Here is a 17242-nt window from a genome sequence, read left to right on the forward strand (position 1 = left end):
TCCATCTAGAATTTCTTGTTTCACACTTTTCACCCTCATGCTCTATCACAGCTGGTGATCAGTTGACCAGATTAGGTTTGCTAATTCTGCTCTGTTCTTATTATTTTGCTTCTCTAATTCTGATTCATTAGAGGACAAAGTAATGTTCCTCTTAAAACATCATCCACCTCCTTTACTTGCTCTGCCCCATGGTTTGCTTACCAGCTGTGCTCAGTCATGGCTCCTGCAAGCTAGAATGTAGGTGGCATCTTTCTGTGTGTATGTACACATGACCTAAACATTTTCAGTCTTGGAAGGAGCACTTGACAGAGTACAAGGATTCAACAGAGCCCAAGAGATTCAACAATTTCTCCCATATCATTTAGAACAACTATAACAATACTATACACCTGTTCTCCACCATCAACATGGTGCTAAAGCCAAACTGACCCTCCACATTACCTGACTGATCCCAACTTTACAACACATCCTTAGAGTTTTTTGCTCTAAGATTGACAACATTCCGCATTACAGATGCAGCCATTCAAAGTGCGCGGTACAGACACGTACCGGAGGTAATTGGCTACGGCGTTGCGCATTGTGACGCACGATGACGCGCGGTACCGCGGTACGTGATTGGTTGACTCGTGGACCGTTGGTCTGTCGTAGAAAGATTTACAGTAAACATCTTTACTGTGCCCGTTGTAGTATTGAATATTCATATGGAATTTTACCACTGAAGGGAAATCTTAGTAGCTGAGCATAAAAAGAATAGGAGCATACTGTAACGCGTGTGAAGGCCATAAATGATATTAATTTTGGAACATAAACATACAGTATATGGCTGGTCTTGGTACTTTAAAGAAAAAATACACACCAGTATTCCATTTCTCCCTAAACATTTTAAGCATCGAAGTCTTTAACTAACGAGATACCGGAGTCAATAAGCATACTTTTAGAAATTGATTAAAAGGGAATATAATATGGAATCGCGTATCTAAAGAAATTAATAACGATATAATTATATTAATGTACCGCAACACAAGAATACTACACGCTGTACATTGTCTGTTGATAATGTTTCTGTAGTGCTTTTTCAGCACTCTCCATGTGACCTTGCTGGTGACGCTGTGGGTTAGGTTCCTGGTTCCTGACTCCCATGTCACACGGTCTGTGATCAAATCCCACTGGAACCATGACTTTTTTTTTAACTAGCATTTCTTTGAAAAAATGAAATGTTTCCCTTGGTCAGAGATTAAATAAAACCTCACTCGCACCAAACAAATTTATATTTCTAAATATCACAACATGATCGAATTTAAGTCATTTTAATAACAATGAATAGTCACCTATGTGTTACAAAATAAACATTTATATTGATTTGAATCGCGTTTTGATTTAAATCGTAAACGCGTGTTTAAATATATGTGTTTAAAGGCGATATATAAAAGCGCTGATTCTTATGGAATGTGTTCCGCAGGGTATTGAAAAAAAAAATGTAATCACGTATCTAAGGAAAATAGCAGTATAACTTTGTTCATGCACAAACAGTGGTATGTTACATTATTAATTTGGGTGTCTCCTCTTGCCAGAAAGCTCTAAATTGCATTTTGAGTGCGTTTTTTGACTTTTTCTAATTTGCAACCCATAAATAAAGCTGATACAGTTTAGACTTATTTTAAACTGTATTACAGCAGCACAATGGACAATGCAACGTAAATTGCAAAAATGCACTTGGAATCTGTCCAAGCCCTACTTTGTCAGGCATTTTCTTTTACTGCAAAGGACATAAAAACTCCCTTGCTTTTAACAGAGCGTTTCATAATTTCTAACTACGAAAATTATTTAAACTGCGACACTTATCATTCATTCCATTTCATTCCATTATCAGTCTTCCATTTCTCCCTAAACATTTTAAGCATGAAAGTTTTATGAAACGGTACCCAAATATGCGATTGCTGTAAAGAATGAATTTTAATTAAAAAAAATTAACACGAAAATTAAGCTGGAAATCTCGCCCCCTTCTACTTTGAAAATACCTGTGAAACCGGTTTAATTCGTCACAGCCAGCACTCCCGCAGAGAGGGGGGTTGTACTCATTAATGTCCTAGCCGGAACACATCATTATATCTAATTTTGTATTTCTATAAAGAAATCGTTTGCCCAGCCACTATTGTTGTTATTGTTTTTATCCTGTAAAGCGCTTTGAGGAGCACAGCTTTCTCACCACTTAGATTACTTTTTGATACCATCCTTACACAAAGCAAAAACTTCTTGTTTTTCTGATGACATACAAGTGGAAAGATTACAGATTTTAATTTTAATTGGCATCTATGTGATATCACCTTAAGGATAGCACATACAAGGGTTAATTGCACAATAAACCGCGCCAAGAAATTTAAAATAGTCTTCTTTAGGTGTGAGGGTAGGAGTGGATTGCAGCAGGCATAATCAGCAAACCAGGAAAACAAAGAACAGGACAGGTGAGACGTGTATCCAGAAAGTGAGTGATCAGAAAAAGGAAATGGTGTAACGCCCAGGTTTTCGACGCAATTATTTTAACTTGCTAATGCATCAGACACATTTCCTGGCGTATTGTGTTTTAAATAAAATAGGAGTGTCTTTCCCTGGTATTAGCTCATTGGTATGGTGTAAGTTTTATCTGTACCATACCATACAGTATATAGGTACAGAATTCAAGCTGCAACACTGTATCGCTTTGGTAAGGAGACGGACAATGGCCAAAATCACGAAGACTTTCTCACACCAAATAATGAAGATGAAAAGAAACGGGAAGTCAACACGGGACATTGTACAGCATTTGGCTTCGATGGACATCTTCGTTTCTGAAAGCACAGTGAGACGACATTATAAAGGGGAGAGGAGGCAAAGAGAATCTAAACCGAGGACGATTCAAAGGTAAATACATTTCTAAAAATACCTTTCTTGCATGTTAATACAACTACGCACATTATTTTTAAAACTAACTGTTGATCTCTTTTTTTTCAAGTCCTATTGTGCGAGCTATCGACAAACTGACTGATGAAAATAATGAGCTACTGGCGATGCAAGTCCAAAGACGGTTATGGGCTGACCTCGGTGCGACCGTTAGCCCGACATCGATAAGAAGAGTATGCAGGAGGCTTGGATGGAGATACAGAAAAACCAATACATGCCCCATGATAAGGCTAAAAAACAAAGAGGAAAGACTCAAACAAGCGCTCCAATGGATTGAACAGGGGGAGGCATTTCAGGATGTACCTTTCACCGACGAAACAGCAGTGGCTCTGGAACAGTTTTCAACAATGTCATTTTGCAAAAAGGGGAGATATGTGGACAAGCCAAAGCCCAAACATCCACTGAAGGTTCACGTCTGGGGGGGTATATCTAGAAGAGGCCCGGGACCACTTCTTATTTTCGAAGGAATTATGGACCGTGAATTCTTCGAGGAAGTCGTGGTCACACAGCATGCCGCCTCATATATCAGGGAGCAGTTTGGATCAAGGCACCGTCTCTTTCAAGACAACGATCTGAAACACACAGCAGCAAGGGCGAGGCTTGTAGCAGAAGGAGTGAACTGGGTGAAAACTGCAGCTCAATCCCCAGATCTAAATCCGATAGAGATGGTTTGGCATTCGTTGAAAGACTACGTTCGGAAAACTGCTAAGCCCGTCACAAAGCAGGAACTGATCGATGCGATCTATAAATTCTGGGAGGAAGAACTGACCGAACAAAATTGTAACAATTTTATTAACACGCTGTTTCGTGTTCTTCCTAGGATTGTTGACTGGGGCGGGGTACATGCGGGAATGTGAGTCTGAGAAAGACAGTCTCACGTTTGTGGACAGTCTGTCCACAAACAAAACATTCCTGTTAGACAAGTGGAATGTAAAAAAAACAATTACTTTTTGTCAATGAAAACCTGTGTGTGTGTCTCTCTCTACTGGATGTCTCTCTCTCTGCTGAATGAATAAAAGCATTTTATTAAAAACGCGTTTGCGTTTGTCTGGTATTTACTTTGGTCCCTTTAACTGTTTTTCCATCTACTGTATTGCTTTGAGATGCCACTTTTAAAGGTGATATGTAAAATAAAGTTTTTTATTATTGTTATAGAGAAACATGATCAGATTTTCCCTGGTTCAGAAAAAAAGATCTAAAGTGCTACACCTAACTTTCTTAATTCGATGTATTTAAAGCAGTGAACTACTGTAGGAGTAACATAACATTCAGAAATACAATCGAGAATAGTTTTGTGGTGTTTGTATAGATGAAATGTTCCTAAAACGTATAACGTAACAAAATTAAAGACGATTAAAATCTGTAATCTTTCCACTTGTACTGTATGTCATCGGAAAATACAAGAAGTTTCTGCTTTGTGTAAGGATGGTATCAAAAAGTAATCTAAGTGGTGAGAAAGCTGTGCTCAATGTATTTAAGGGACTTAAAAGTAAAAGGAGATGCTTCATATTGCTTGACTAATTTTAAAAACAAAGTTATAAATGCAGACGCTCCCTCGGTGCCGCGCCGGGTGTAAATATCTAAATATACATTCGTCCTGGGCAGAGGCCGAAGAGCGCCCGGCTGGGGTGCGCGGGGAAGAGCAGGACAGGAGTGAAAGTGGTCAGGGCGGGGTTTAGGAAGGCGTACAGTCTGGGCAGGTATAGATTACACTTTTCTAAAACGTATTTGAAAAATAAAAACGATTACAATCTAATCCTTCCACATTTGATCCCAAAATCCCAAGAAAAATAAATCTAAATGGGGAGAAAGCTATGCTGAAAGTTTATTAAGATACTTAGGAGACAAAGATACTGTATCAATTTATGTTGCATTTGTCTGATTATGATTAAAAAAACACATATAATTAAACACGTGTTTGCGATTTAAATCAAAACACGATTTAAATCAATATAAAGGTTTATATTGTAACGCATACTGTCCAGCCTCCATTTCTCTATAAAAAATTCACTCTATTACAAATTTACAATTTGTTGATAATAGAAATGTTAGGTTTTCTAAAGCTGTGTGATAGTTGACCCACCCAGGCAGCAAAAGATCAGCTGCACTGGTAAGATGCGACACCGAAGATATGATTAATAACCTTTTAAATCTGAAGGCAGATCTGAAGGGATCCCCCACCCACACACACACACAATAGAAGCAGGAAGCAGAAGCAGGGACCGTTGTCAGAAGGGAAGAAGGTGACTATTCATTGTTATCAAAAATGACTTAGATTCGATCATGTTGTGATATTTTGAAATATAAAAGTCAATTGATTGTCCATAATATTGCTATTCTATTTTTTCGAAGAAATGTTTGTTAAAAGAAAAGTCCAGCACCAGCTGGATTTGAACACACAACCCATGAGTTGGTAATCAGGCACGTAGACCAGTGGGCTACAAGGGAAGTCGCATGAAGAGAGAGGCGAAACAGCCCTACACAGCCCTGTCGCAGTACACGAATATAATCATATCGTTATTAATTTCTTTAGATACGCGATTCCATATTATATTAGCAGAAAAGCTTAAAACTACCACTTTTTCACACGCTATTTCACATGTTAGTTAAGTACTTCGATGCTTAAAATGTTTAGGGAGAAATGGAATACCGGTGTGTATTTTTTCTTTAAAGTACAGATTCCTGGAATCTGACTGGCTGACACCCTTCTGAAGTGGTTCCATAATATCTGGTATACGGAAAAGAAAGCGTTGCTAAAAAAGCTTGGATTCTTATGGATCTGATACAAGTATCTTTTAATACAGTCTTTGCTGTGCTCTTGAGGATCCTTGTGATATTTTGAGCTCTGGTTGAATGATAAGTGTCGCAGTTTAAATAATTTTCGTAGTTAGAATTTATGAAACGTCCTGTTAAAAGCAAGGGAGTTTTTATGTCCGTTGAAGTAAAAGAAAATGCCTGACAAAGGAGGACTTGGACAGATTCCAAGTGCTTGTACAAATGTACTAAAGAAATTATACTTTGAGTATACAGCTTGACCAAAGTCATTCATTATTAATACTATTAGTAATATCTTTGGTAAAGGCTTTGATGCACAAATATTTCTGATAAAGGTAGGTTGTGTACTTTTGTCCAACTGAGCAATCTTGCTTTCAAAAAATATACCAACATTTTAATGACTGATGATTAACATGCTGTAATACACAGTTCAAATTTAAAAGCTCAAATGCTGTACATGAGAGGTTAAGCTTTATTGGCTCCCCCTGGCGGTTTTACAAGGTGATGCCGGATACTTTCCGGCATGACGTCAAATGACGCAATTAACCCCGTGATACTGCGTGCATCTGTACATTCTCTCCACAATGCATGCTACTACCACACATCCTCCCTGCATGTTTACTTTTTCTGGTTCCTTCCTTTCTAGTTTCTCTCAATTTGACGTCACATTCCTTAGTAAATTGATATCATGTATAAAATTCACCATCTGATTATTAGATCCTATTCCCACTGCTTTATTTCAATCCTGTTTTTCAACTCCCTGATATGTTGTCCTCAATATAATTAATGAGTCCTAGAGTACTGATGTGCAATGGCCTTTAAAACAGCTGCAGTAACCTCAGTGCCAAAAAACACAAAACAAATATGACTTTGGATAACCTAAGCAATTTTGCCCTATATCCAACCTATTTTACATTTTTTTATGTGCTGTTATAATTCAGTTTAATAACACTTTCATTGCAAATAACCTTTTGGGCCCTTCCAATCAGGTTTCCAACACTTACACGGCAGAGAAACCGCACTGGTTAAAGTCACTAACTTACACTGAAGACCAATACATTTTACATTCTCATCTTCAGATCATAATTGGAGTGTCTGCCATTGCTTTTAAATGACTCAACATTTACCTTACTGGTCTCTGACAATTTGACTTTCTTGGGGATTTTAGTTCTGAAGTTGGATTTGTTAAGTAGGGTGTTCGTGAGTGCTCAATACTAGGCCACCTACTATTCAGCCTTTACAAACTTTGTCAGCTAATAAGATCACATGGTCTAAATTATCATTTTTAAGCTGATAATACTCACATTTATATCCATTTTAAACCTGACACTTAAGTTGCTGTCTCTGCACTACCTTTATGCAACTCTGACATAAATACCCTGAAGACTCAAAATTTCCTTAATTGAAAATGCGTCAAAGTCATGTTTTTTGGTATGCCCCATCAACTATTTAAAGTCAATGCAGTGTGCCTTTATTTTTTATTTATCTGGTTCTACAACTGCCTCATTGCTTTCCTACTGTATTCCAAACACTTATTGTATTTTTGTAATTTTGCTCTCTCCTTTCACTGTGTGCTTTTTTTTCTTATTGTGAAGCACTTTGAAAAGCCACTTTTAAAGGTAATATATAAAAGAATAATAAAATATGTTTATTATTATTCTTTCCTAACTATAGGGAATATAGTAACTATAGGGGATGTATTGATGTTATTTTTTATAATTTTCCTTAGGTAAACTGATGTCAAAACCTGATTTGATTTTCATATTCTAGAATTTTAACCCCATTTATGGGGGATGCTACTCTAAAGAATAACCAGTTGTCATTATATTTTATTGTTACTGTTATTTTGCATTTAATCATGTTTTTGGGTTTAATATTTGTTAGCAAGACAAATGATAATATATTATTTTATCCATTTGATTTGTTCCCTACACCAGAAGGACCTAAAATATTTCTTACATGCTGCTTTGATTGCAATTGTTTTCTGATATTCTTTTTCAGGAAATTCAGAAAATACATTAATATATTTGGAGCTAAGGAGGTATCTAATGTGTAACTGCATGTTGTTATAGTGTGTGTAAGTCTTGGATATGTGCATTAATTTGGTGATCATTAATTTAGATTTAATCATATGCACCATAAATCCCTGCTTGTAAGATACAACTTACAAAACATATATAAAACAAAACAAATGTACTGTTCCATTTATAAGGAGCCTTTATATTTTATTTAGCTTGTTATGGTAAATTGAAAATAGTAATTCCATCTTTATTATGTCTTTTTTCCTTTTGGTTATAGTTTCATGTGGTTTCAACACGCGATATCTGTGCTTGATAATATTGAATCATGGGTAAACAGCAGCGCAGTATAGTAAACATTCATTAGAAACATCTGCAATGGTATTCCTATGGACCAGTGTTGTAAAATACAGTGAATGTATGTTAAACCATAGGAAACTGATGAAAAAACGAAACCATGTAAAAGTCATTGCTTTGGATAAAAGCATCGTTGAAATAAATTAATCATAAAATTACAGAAATATAGTTGATGTACAAGGGTACCTTGACATGTATAATACACTTACACTTTCACTCTAAATCAGTGGACTAAGAAAACAAATTCAGTGGATTGGACTCAAGTAGGATACTATTTTAAAATATGCGTATTATGATTAATCTGTTTTGACATTTGATATATATATACTTCCATTGTCCATTTCAATATCCATAATGTACAGCACTTTCAAGCAGTTAAGTATGTAAATGCACATCTTGTGCTTCAGAATGTATTTTTTACTTTTTTCTGCCTAAAGTTACATACAATTTCAATTTCCATTGCTGTAAATATTTAATGATATGCTTTCTTAAACCCTTAATACATAATGCAAGCTTTTCTCCACTAATATAAAGATCGTGTTCTGCTGCAGTCAACATCACTTAACAAAGTTGTATGAAATATCCTTTGGCTCTTTTATATCTTAAATAGTTCTTTACTATTGCCATTCGAACTCTAGAAGTATCCTATGATTAAAGTGCACAGTACATTTACATTTGCACTAGAATACACTAAATAATACAGAGAACATGCCATTAAGGATAAATGACTGAAGACATCATAACCATTTCTTTTAAAGATATGTATATCGATATTGGATGTTGACTCACAAATTTGACAGTTAATTTTTTAACCTGGTGTTTTGGTAGTGAATCTTTCATTATTTCAAACGAAAAAGGAAATCATTTTGTTAATGCTATCAGATCAAGTTTTACAATATCCTATTGGAACATAGTTTTATTTGGTTATGTTAGCTATGAATGGATGAATTGGTGATGATTCCTAATACATAAAACATTAAGAGAAATCAAATGTTGTAAAAATTCAGAACACTTGCATAAGCAATACCTTCAATTTCAAAGTCATTCCAATTTTCCATAGTAGTCTGTTGCATCTCACCATAGCACTGTGATTGAAGTTATTGAGAATTAGAAATAACCTTGAAGTGCATATCTTGGGAAATTAGTGTATCAGAAGAATAAAGTATGAATTTGGTGAAGTGACAGCCAAGTTAGCTTAAACTAAAAAGATAAAAATACAAGTAGGAATGCGAAATAGAAGAGTGGTGTGCCAACTGTCTGAATGACATTTGTAATCTGACAGCTCCATTCCAGTGGTCTGTGCCCAGAATTAAATGGAGTCCACAACATAAGGCTAATGCTGAACATGCTAATATTCAATGGTTGCTGCCAAAGGCAAAAGTCAAATAGTGAGGTTGGAAAACTGCAACTAAAGGTTTAACACATTATGGGTTTCTTTGTTAGTATTATTAGCTCAGTATTGGTTCAATACCAGTAGGGCTGGACCAGGGAGATCACAATTACAATTAAATAACCCATGTTTTATTTTATGGACAGACAAAAAAAATAATTATGACTTTCATTATTTCAATTTTTTGAAAAAATATACTAATTATGACATAAGTCAATCATATTTTTCTTTAAAAAAACAGAGAAAATCATGAAGGCATTCTCAAATGTAAAAAACAAAATACAAGACAATGGGGTTTGGGAATACAAATAAAATAAGTTGGTATTCATTTTTAAGAAATACTTCACTATTGTGGTTGCCTAGGCCTTTTGATTATATTTTGCAAAATGTTGCAACATTTTGCTGTGTCTTTAATACCTGATCAACTTTTCAATTCACTAGTGATTCATGACGTTCTTTTTTGTTCAATGGATTTTTATTTTTTTAATTTAGATTGCGCCATGAGCCATCCTTATCATCCAAAAGAAACAAAATCAGATGATGAAAATTTCATCTGAAAAACAGAAGAAAAAGGTCTTTAATTAGGTTATAGATGAGTAGAACTCATCATAAAACACCGTTTCGTTTTTCTATCCATTTTTCAATGATGTACCTCAAGGTTGTTTCTTGCCATTTATTTTTGTTACAATTATATAAACTATTACATAGATGTACCAACCTTTCAATACTAAACAGAATATAAACATTGTATCTAGACATGGACAGTACCCTTGAGAATTAAATACATTTTAAAATCTTAAGAAGCTGTTTCATTACATTTAAGAAAGCTTCCATCCTTTTGCACAACTTACAAGTGCCCTGAAAAACAGATTCACATTCAGTTCCCTGTATTACACTACTTAAAATATTAACATTGTAAAGAAATATTATGCATTTGTAGCATTAATTACAGAACAAGGCCATAGTTATGTTGAAGAGTTTTGTCTGTGAAAAGTGTGAATTGGCTCAGTTATTTGGATCTACTATTGATTGATTTGATATAAAAAACAAAATGCTCTCAAAATCACAGAACCATTTGTTAATATCTTAAAATATTATACTCTCATTTAAATAATTAAAACACTTTCACTTTAATTACAACAGGAGCATTCTGTCATTCTGTATTAAATAAACTGGAATGTAGAGTCTGGAGAAACAATATCTAATTTATTTTCCACCTAATCAAGGGGGGGGGGGGGTGTAAATAATGGTAAATAATTTCCAGTCTTAATAGATATAATTCTATTGACAATACATTTAATATACAGCAAAATGGTTTTCCAACATGCCTGCTTTCTCATTATTTTGGTGGTGGCAGTTATTTAATCATGAAGGAGTATATGCATGGTGGGTAACTTCAATGGGCAACAGATACACTGGGGATAAATCGAAGAGCTACAGAATTTAAGGAAGCAAATGTCTGGGTCAAGTCAATAAAGGCAAGGAATACTTCTTAGCTTGATATTTTTTGTATGTACAGTACCTATCAACAATGTATTTGACCAAAAATGCAGATCGGTTTATATATAATATCATTATATCAGTTATAAAATACATCATAATATATAATATCAGTTATATTAAATAGTTAGTTATTTACAAATACAAGAAAGACAAATTATATATTAGAGTGGTCTACATATTAATTCACTAATCAGAATGATTGAAATGTACTGATTCAGAGCCCCTTGCAGTTTGTGGTAGTTAAAACAACAACTGGACCCTTTGTTCTTTAATAAGGATAAGTTCAACTGGTCTGCAGCTTTGGTCCAGACATTTTTTAGTTACAATTGAGCTCAGAGCTGGGGATAATCTCCACATAGTACCATATTAGCTAGTATGCAACTTAGTACACCACTGCGTGCTAAATTCGAAGGTTTGATGTAACTGACCCTGAAAGTCTTTATCGTTTGTTTGGAGGCGGGGAGCTTCTTGAAGAACTGTAGTCAGGAGTTAAAAAGATCTTAGCTTTTTGTTTTGGTTTATTTGATATTGGTATTTTAAGTTTCCCTGCATTGCAATGTTGGTCTTGAACCATCTATTGTTGATATGCTGTTATGACATGCCAACAGGTATGTCACAATATGTTATTTCAAAACTGTTTTCCATTAATTGTTGTAAATTCTTTGTGGATTGTTATATTAGTTAATGTGTAAAACTCTAGTTAAAGTAACAGTAATATTCTGTTACATAGATTCATCTTTGTTTTCAATTAGCTTGCAACAATAGCCCTTTGTAGCCTGATGTTGTCAGATCTAAAAAAAATAATCACAATTGGTTGTGGTTGGTACTTGGCTGGGAAATCTCATATACTGTACTCTTATATAGAGACTTTTAATTTAATGTCTCAAATCTCCTAATCCTAATCTTTCTTATGATTAAGTATGTATAACCAAACACTTTCTACATATTTATTTACACAATCACAATGTTTTGTTATGCATGCAGTGCCCCCTCAAAGGAACAAACTCACTATTCACTTCATATTTGTGATCATGAGGTAAGATATAAGATATGAAAGACAAGAACATGTTGTTTTTAGTTAATTCTGTGAATACATTTAATCATCATATTAGAATAAAATACATGCTTTAAACCAGGGATTTCAAGTGTAGCGGCGAGGCTTATTAATAAGGCAGAATTAAGTGTTTCTGAGCTTCCCAAATGAGGCCCCATTTCTCTGTTCATCTCTGTGGTGCAGCCACCCTGTGTGTTATCGTGTCTTACCTTTCAATTTAAAATAATCACTTTTGCACCCACTTTTGTTATCACGCTTCCTAGTCCCTCACCAGAACCCACCTGCTTCCAAAAGAATTATCCTAAATGTTACACCCCTTTACCCCTAGACACTTGGGGTCGTAAGAAGAGTACATGCCATCCATTGTGAAATCACTTATCAGCTGAGAGAATCTTGTGAAAGGCACACTTATGTATCAGCAGAGACTAGCAGAAGCAAATACCGGTGAAGCAGCAGGGCAGGACTTTGGACTCACTGTAGGCTGCAGAAGCCTTGAGAGAAGAAAATGTGTGTAGGATCCCAGGGAGGATTTGATGGAAAGGTTTTCTAATTGACAGGTGTAGCATATGATGCATGGTAGAACTGGAAGAGTGGAGTGGGCTCACTAGTGGTGTATAAGACTACAGGGAGATTTCATGTATAGTCATGCCAAGGGTGAGAAAAAAGTGAGAAATTGTGGTAATAGATTTTTTAGTGCAGCTTAAGGTATAATGTGAGTAACAAAATAGTGTATAACTCAATAACACAGTGTAGAGAGTAAGTGTGAAATAAATATTAGAAATTCTATATGAACATAGATAAAATTACAAAAAGACTCAATTTGCTCTTCATTCTTCTGTCCATCCATGCTATCAAACATACATTACGTGACATGATGATGTCTTCCTTTCTCCAGTTTTCCGGAAAAAAAAACCCACCTGCTGTCTTTAGCCCCTCATGCATGTCATACTATGCACGGTGTACATATTAGAGATCCACTCTACACTCTGAAGGGAATAATATGTATATTAGAAACTTAGAAAATTCAATTTTTGTGATAAATCCGGTAAACGTTCTTTGCATCAACTATTCCAGATTTATTTAGTCACTTTTTGTGTAACTTTTATTATTTTAAGTAAACTCTTGAAAGTGTAGTTAGGTTTCTTCTATTCTCGTTTATGCATTTGAATGGACATTCTTTTAATTTATGATTGCTTTTTTCATTTGATCTGAGGACTGGTTTATGTAGTGCAAAAGTACTCCCAGCTTTCCTGCTGTAATTGCTGCAGAAGTTGCTTCCAGAAACACTCAGGGGAGTCAATTTATGCAATCATCACTATGTAGTGTCAAAACATATTATTACACTTAAAATTAAATGTTAAAGATTTTTAAGCTTTGTTGCCTTGAACATGCAGCTAGGAGCTGTCTGTAAGTGCAGAGGAATTTAATAAATGGTTCACTCTGATAAGAGATGTCACAAAGCTGTGTCCAAGATTAACCATTTAATGACATATAGTGCAGATGGTCTCCATCAAGTCTAGTCTGTTTCTTTCCAAAACCACAGGTCCACGGTCACTGTTCACCACCCAAATGAAGATCCACCAATGGGGGATTTGCAGAGTGGGTACCAGAACTATATCTGATAGCATCCTGAACAATCATCAGCAGTGCACCTGCTGCACTGCACCTTAAAAGCTAGCACCCAACTCATTTTTGTTGGTTAACTCACTGGCTTATCATCTCTCTCCAACTTAACTAGTAATATACATTTTACAACCATGTGACTACAAGCAGTCTGCGTCACGATTAACAATTTTCACAGTCAGACACCAGGCCAAGAGAGTAAGTCACTAAAATACAAAATTCTGCACAAGACATTCTATTCCGAAACAGAAGAAATCTTGTGTTTAATAATTAATAATAATTATAATTGCTTACACTTATATAGCGCTTGGTTAACCGCTAGCTTCTTATCTCTCCAATTGAACTGGTAATCTGACTTTTCCAACCATGTGACTGCAAGCAATCCAAGTCAGGACTTCAAAGTTTCTCCAAGATGCCAGGCCAAGAGAGTGAGTCAGTAAAGTACATAATTCTGTCCAATATATTCTCTCTGAAAAGAAGAAAACTTGAGTCCACAAACTCACTGTTATTTATGTATAAAATTAAACAATTGGAATTTCTTTTTGTCAACATTTTGAATATCCAAGCCTATTCTTGGATACGCCAGCTATAATTTTGTTCAGAATAATAATAATAATTGCTTACATTTATATAGCGCTTTTCTGGACACTCCACTCAAAGCGCTTTACAGGTAATGGGGACTTAAACTTAAAGCCTGGTGTGATCATATTGCTTATGTCTTGGATAGTAGGGAACTAGGCATCACCTGATTCATAAAGGTTTGTTAGGGCGAGGGGAGCTGTGACGCTTCTCAGGAGCTGATCCTGCATTGCTGTGGAGTGCAAGGAGATAGTCCGCTGGCTGGAGAGGGTGAAACAGCATATCCGAATTTGCTTCCCTGGTCCAATTGAACTCTTTGCTACTTCTTCTCCTTTGTGTGCCAGCTTTCTTGGTTCTTAACATCCATTCCTCTTGGGCCTACCTTCACTGGACTAAGTTCCAGTTAACTGTAATTCAGGGCATAACTACTTGGCTTGCATTATTTATTAGCCACAGTCAAAGACATACCAAAGTCTTGCCCGCCAGGGCTCTGGATGACCAATTCAAGTCTGAGATTTGCATATCTAGGAATCTTTTTTTGCTCCTATCAGGAGTGAGAGAATAAAATGTCCAGTGTTTGAAAAAAATCGTAACTTCTTCTGAGTAATACACACAAGTATGATTATTAAATTTGTGAACTTATGCTCTGCCAATTAATTTGATAACAAGCGCAGCCAATTTCTTCCTGAAATAATTATGGTGCTTTATTTTGTATTTTAATTGTGTATTTTGGGCTTACCATTTTGTAAATAATTAAAGTATGTAATGTGGTAACACATCCATTCCCTCATACAGTCTTTTATCAATAAGGAATGAAGTATGCTATTTGAATGGGTCAAAATACTAATTTGCAATACAGACAATGGGAAGGGGTTGTACCTCATTTTTCCACTAGAGTGGTGACACAGTTTTCAGGACTCTCAATTGATATGGATGGATCAGAAGCATCTATTTTCTAAATTCTAAATCATTTCAGTAATTCTTATTGCAATCAGAATTCGGAGTGTTCTATCTGTTTCATTATAAAATACTCTTTAATTCATGGGATATCTATGGGCATTTGCTCAGATATCCCTTGTTGATTGAGGTTTAATGCAGTTGGGTATGTTTTCTTTGAGTGTAACAATGTGATTTCTTAATTTAATATCAGTATAAAGGTAAAACATGGTGTTTGTGGTACATAGGAATATATGGATGATTTTAAGGTATACTTGTACAGTTTCCTGCATTTTTTGCTAAGTGGCCCCAAATTTATAGTTTTGTCTCTGGTGTTTAGGAATCTCTTCTCTTGACCTGAGAATGACCTGGTCTTATGGCGATCTCTGTGCAACTCTTATATCTTCCTGAGAGAGAGGTTCATAGTTCTTCTATCCATTGGGGCACTGCAAGGAATGCAAAAAAAAAACATTATTCAGCCATGTTCTAAGTAGGACATGGATGCATACTTAATTGCTAGCAAGAAATGAGTAGACACACCCTTAAATGAAAAAGTATGACTAGTATATTTGCTCTTCCAATTTACTGCAACATTTAGAAATTAAAAACCTCTGAATGCCATAAACGATAATAATTTAAGAATATAAATATATAATCAAACTGTATATGGATGGTAGTTGTAATTTAAATAAAATGTAAACAAAAAATACACAACAGTATTCTGCTTTCTTCATAAACATTGTATGCATCAAAGTCTTTCACTTGGTCAATTACTTTATATTTTGGGAAAGTTATAACATGCTCATTCTTGTCTCTAAAAACAGTTTGGGACAGTGGATTAGATGCTTGCCTATGAACGCAGAGGTCAGTGTTTGATTCCTAGTAAAGGCATGTGTTTTTCTTTCAACAAAAAATAGTTTCTTTTTTAAATAAAGTAGTAATTATGTACATTATATTGACATTTTATTTTCATACATCAAAACGTGTTCAATAAATACATTGAAAATATGAATGAGCAAATGTGAATACTGTTAACAGTGGGAGTAAAAAACAATTCAACTGGTTCAAGTCAATTCATTCAAAAAATACTGCATCCCAATGGGGCAATTAAAGACAAGCCTTAAAGTGTTAAAACGAAATAGTATATATTACAATTATAATCAAGAACAACAAAGTGATATTAAAACACCACTGAAACTGAACTATAATAATGCATCTGATCACTATTAACAATGTTAAATTATTAATAATAATAATTTCAGACTTTTATTTTATTATTTTTTCAGTAATTTATCACTGTTTTCATGACCTATGCTTTCTTTTTAAAACTCCTATTTTTGAGAAAGAATGCTTCAGATGTCAATAATTCTGCCAACAAATGACTCAGAGTCTTCAAATTACAGGCATGTTAAAGATCCCAGGTGTAAGCAAGCTTATAACGCAAGAAGGCATTATGCTACATTTTTGTGCATCAGTTGAAACATTCAGAAGTCTCTTAAAAAACTTAAAAATGTAACATAATATTGTATGACACGATGGGCAACTGATTCTTTCTATTTTAAAGAAAATCAAAAATAAGAAACTTAAATTAGACATTGCATGACTTTAAAATCCATAAAAAATGGGTTAAGATAGTTAAAAACACGTTTTATGCACGAAAAAAGGGTTATTTTTCTTCCTCGTGATCAGCTTAGAATCTTTGTGTAACCTGTAAGTTTTTTTTTTACTTTTTAATTTAAACATTTACTTTTTTTCTGTCTGTCTCACTTGCTGCTATTCAGACACAGAATGATTAAAAATGGGAACAAGTTAGGCAGCCAGAGGGAATGGGGTGGGGCGGTCGTCGTCCCACCTCTATGACTAAAGTGCCAAAGGCTAAAGCATGATACAGAGCCAAAAAAGTTTGGTGCCGTCTTCTCTGCTTTAATGGTACCTTCCTCATGGAAGAATTTTCACTTAGAAAGTTAGCCCACCAACTCACACACAGACACAAACTGAATAACAATACAAAATGTATTTACAAGAAAAGCTATTACAAACGTTTAAAAAAATGTACTTGCAAGATCATAG

Source organism: Lepisosteus platostomus, chromosome 10 (genome assembly GCF_059453375.1).
Source record: "Lepisosteus platostomus isolate fLepPlt1 chromosome 10, fLepPlt1.hap1, whole genome shotgun sequence".
Lineage (NCBI taxonomy): Eukaryota > Metazoa > Chordata > Actinopteri > Semionotiformes > Lepisosteidae > Lepisosteus > Lepisosteus platostomus.